Source organism: Populus nigra, chromosome 7, assembly GCF_951802175.1.
Source record: "Populus nigra chromosome 7, ddPopNigr1.1, whole genome shotgun sequence".
In the NCBI taxonomy this organism is placed as follows: Eukaryota; Viridiplantae; Streptophyta; class Magnoliopsida; order Malpighiales; family Salicaceae; genus Populus; species Populus nigra.
In genome coordinates, this window is record NC_084858.1 from 10,663,532 (window position 1) to 10,668,239 (window position 4,708).

Sequence of the window (4,708 nt, forward strand, 5' to 3'; positions counted from 1 at the left end):
AATTCAAAGAGCTATAAATAACAAAATTCATATTGCACTTGTTGACCTAAAGTTTTAAACTAATGTAGAACAATATCTGGTAACTCTTGGAAAAATTTCATCCTGATCTAATGATCGAATTGAGAATTATATTCAATAAGTATAAAACTAAAGAATAAACAAAATTATAATAAAATCCAAAGTTTAATTTTTCTTGGATAATATCAAACCTGCTTTGTAACTTGCATTGTTTAGGACATAGAAGATAAGAAAAGAAATGAAAAAAAAGAAGGATATAACTCTAAAAGGACGAAACCATATATTGGTTGTGCGATCTTTTTCCAAACAAGCAATAATTTGAACTAGGTTTGTATAATCAAGCCATTGTTATTCAAAATATACATTTTATGCAACTAATGATTTTTCTTTTGTTTCTTTCAAGTCTTTCGTGAACTCTTTATTCGCAGCAAGTACATTCTCTCTTATGAGAAGAGTACAGTCGGATAAGAGAAATTCTGAAGAGAGTTATCCACGACATGCTATCTGATGCAGAAAACCTCAATCCGAAATGATACAATTTCAATTTGGTAAGGTCTTCGTTTGCTTCAACATAATTATCCCTTCTTTTTTTAACGTCAGGAATTTCAATTTGATAAGGTAGGAGCAGACATGTTCTAGTTTTTTAACTGCTTCCAAATTCCAAATGCCTTCAAAAGCAAAACCATCCTTTCCAATGTCAACTTTAGAAATGATGCCCAGAGTTAGGAACAAAATTTCATTAAAACAACTCCACATATCCGTATGAATGTGAAGTGGTCAGAGTTCTTCAGGAGGAGATTCCAACTTCAAATCTTCCCTGCCTCCTCCAAAAACTACTACAAACGCTGCGACCCAGGTATAAAAAACGAAGGGAACTCCAATTCAACTACGGAACCAGTTTTCAACAAAATTAACATTCAAATACATGCCAAAAATGAGACAGGATATACTTTCTAATGTCAACTTCTCTTAGCACTAAGAACTGCAGGCAATTAACAAATTTGTCAGTGATGCAACTCTTTGAAATTTAATAATGGGGGTTCAAATTTTTAAACATTTTAACTGCTGAGAATAAGGAGTTAGAAATAAAAACTCTGGATGCTAATAAAAAGCAAAACTACAGGAGCTTCTTCCTCTCAAAATATGACTTCAGATGCCAGAGTTGTAAACCAGCCACGGATAAGCATACCACAATTGAAAGAAAACTAAGGGCTGCCATTTTGGAGTTTGTTGATTGATTAAGATGTTGCATTTCTTCCTCTCTGGATCACCAACAGTGAAGAGTGTAAAAGTAATGGTTCTAGTTAAAGGAATAGTAAAAGAAAGAAGAAAAGATAATTATAACTCTAGAAAATAGTGCACAAGGACTTCGTTTTCATGAAAACAGAGTAAACAAAAAGTTTTTTTTGGCATTTGAGGGTAATAAATTTAACCACTCTCACATGCACGGGTAAACTGACAGCAGCGTTCATGCAACAGCAACATTTTGAAAAACAATATCAGTGACACCAAACTAGAAAGAGTGCTGAAATCCATGGTGTTTATGAACAACCATGCCAGTGCAGACTCAACAACCTGCTGATCCACAGGCACAATACGAAGGCTTGGTTAATAGAAGTAAATGCTTCCATACCTCCCACGAAGATAATTCATCTCTTCATGAATGGATTTGACTGCATCCAGTAATTTCTTCAACTCAAGTTCCATAACCTAGAACAAGAAAACTTGTGCGTCAAACAAACATATTTAACAGAAACATACAGTTTTCCTTTTTTTTTTCAGGGAAAAATATAAACCAAATATATTTGGATCCACCTCCAAGGGTGACTCCCATAGGATATCCAAGGATAGAAATAACAAAATCATTTTAGGTTCCCAACCGTCATGGGAAGATAATGGAATATTCTATACAAAAAGCAAAAGCCAATTCTTTACAAGGAACATTTTAGAAATAGCAAATATTATACATTCTGAGAAGATAATCTTTGTAACAGAAATTACAAATCCCATTCATGATTTAAACTGGACATCAGAGAATAGACCCATAACTTATTACTATCTGTTATGATTGGAAAATAATATTGAGAAATGGTACTTAAAGGATTCCTTAAAGCATCAATTGAACAAGACACGTTCATTACCTGTTATCAGTGTCTCTATATCTAACTTGGTGATCCTCCCTTTCCAAGCTCATGTCTTTCTATGACTGTCAATATCACTACCATACAAACAATTCCCTAATGGCCCAATTTAAAAAGTTTTACTCGTGCTCAATTCACCTGGATCTAACCAAGAACCCAACTCATATAGCAGATAATGCTCAAATGTGTGATCATGCTATGCTGTCCATTACAAATGTAGAAAGATTCAAATTTAGTACCATAATTGATCAAAACTACCGTCAACAATGAATCAGTCAATTCAAAAGAGCAGCATAAAAATTGTATAAGATATGCTAAAAGACAACCTGTAACCTGTTTATTTTTTTTCAAAAAAAAAAAAAAGCAGCTTGGGCATAACCTAAAAATGAAAATTTGTCACCGAAACCACCAAAGAATAGCAATATTCATTTTGCAAAGAAAAAACATTTTACAAGCAATACATAGCAGTAAGCTTCAACAGTAAATTATCATAAAAATACTAAAGTAACAATGAGTGTGGGTCAACAATAATCACTTACTTCAACTTTCTCCTTCTTAGCAATCTTAGACCAATCCTTAGCAGCAACACCAGTTTTCCATTCAAATTCAATCGCCAATTTGGTTTCTGGTTTGTGATCGGCAGCTGAAAAGCAAGTAGTGTTGGGGAATTCCGGCACCCCATGCGCGGACCGGTGGTGTACTGATATTTGCTTAACGGAGGGTAAAGCACACTGAGACACAATATTTTAACGTGATTCAGCAAAACCGCCTACATCCACGGGAGAGAGTCATTGTATTAGAGATAGAGAAAAGGTTACAATACATACATGTAGAGGAGGAGGATTACATCCACTCTACTCAACTCATCAACTCATTTTTGCTACTCTTGCAGCTACTGCAATGGCAGCAAGGCTGCTGCCATTGCAGCCCCTCTTTCTCTCTTGATCTCTCTTACGCACTCACCACACTCTCTTCATTTTGCTCTCATATAATGCCTCTATTTATAGGCATTTCATGGCAGCTCTTCTTACTTTGTTGTCAACATTGGTGGCTGCCAAACTTACCAAACTTTGACATTAGACAATGGTTGTTGGCTGCCACCAACAACCCACCATTGCAGCCATCTTCTTTGACAATGGTGGCTGCTGCAATTGTCAATGGTTGTTGCACATTAATGGCAACCAACCTAACAAGTAGTGTAATCACCAGCCTCAGCTGCAGTAAATGCAAAATTACCGGAATCCACGTTAACCCTATGATGGTAATTATTCCCATATGGTGATGCCACCTGTATCACCCCCACCATCATAACCATCAATTTCGACTCCAAAAATCACAATAACCAAAAACAATAATTATTCATTACTTGGATAGCATTCCACTAATGTCCCAAACAAATCTAATGGAAATTTCTCCTTAATATGTACTTTATTCATATAAAAAAGTTTGCGTTGTTTTAAATTTGTTGTTATCCAAATACATAGACACAAACCTTATGGAAATTTCTCCTCTATATGACATTTTTCATATAAAAAAGTTTGCATTTTTTAAATTTGTTGTTATCCAAATACACAGACACAAACCCTGGTATGAAAGATTGCAAAAAAGTAGAAAAGAAACAAAACCCAGGAAAAAAAAGAAGCACACAAAACAGACACACAAAGCAAAAAATGGGTTTTAAAGAGTGGAATTGAGAGATTACCCTGACAGTAAGCTTGTGGGAAACAGGGAGAGGATAACCCTCGTTAGGATTGACAACATTGTACTTTCCCACAGTCATTGCATTGTTCATTATATCCTCCGATATGCATTTTGTGTGTCCTGATTGCAGATCAAATCTCATCGATTCTGCAATTGTGAAAATCAATCCAAGAGTTGTTATCATTAGGAGATTTGATTTTGACATTTTGCTTAACAAACAGAAGCAAAAGAGGCCTCCGGTTTTGGATTTTGAGGTGTTTAAGGTTTTTTTTAAGATTTGAAAGAACTAGGGATCTGTTTGATTTTGTCTTCTAGTGGTCTTGTATGGAAAGATGAAATGCCCGGGTTTCGGTTTGTGACTCTCTAGTTACGTTACTACTTAGATTGTCTGCATTATATTCCAGGCATTTATAAAAAATATCAATAAATAATAATGAAAAAATAATATCGAGCACAATTTATAAACAATAAAAATTATTATAATAATGATAGTTGAAAGTTAGATTTATTAGCATTATGCGAAACTTAATGCCACACGAAAGTATCTTGAGTCTCGTAATTATATCTGATCCATATAGATGTGGATTTAGTAACTATACTATACCTCTGATACTTTTAATTTTATTCTTCTAATTAAAAATATAGTTTTTTTAATAATAATAATATTTTTAAAAAATTTATTAATAATAATATTAGCAATAATAAATATAATAACATTAGTAATATTATTAAACAAATATAACCCAAGTTTAAGTGGGTCTGTCAAGCATGTCAGACCTATAGTACTTTCAATTTAGTCTTTCTACTGTTGGTTTCTTATTTTTTTTTCCCTTGAATCTTTTTTCAAA

General features: G+C 33.8%; 1 pseudogene; it reads right to left on the reverse strand.

The window, feature by feature from the left end:
* Nucleotides 1–968: 968 nt before the first annotated feature.
* On the reverse strand, nucleotides 969–4,157 carry LOC133698277 (transmembrane emp24 domain-containing protein p24delta9-like; annotated as a pseudogene).
* Between the last annotated feature and the right edge of the window lie 551 nt (nucleotides 4,158–4,708).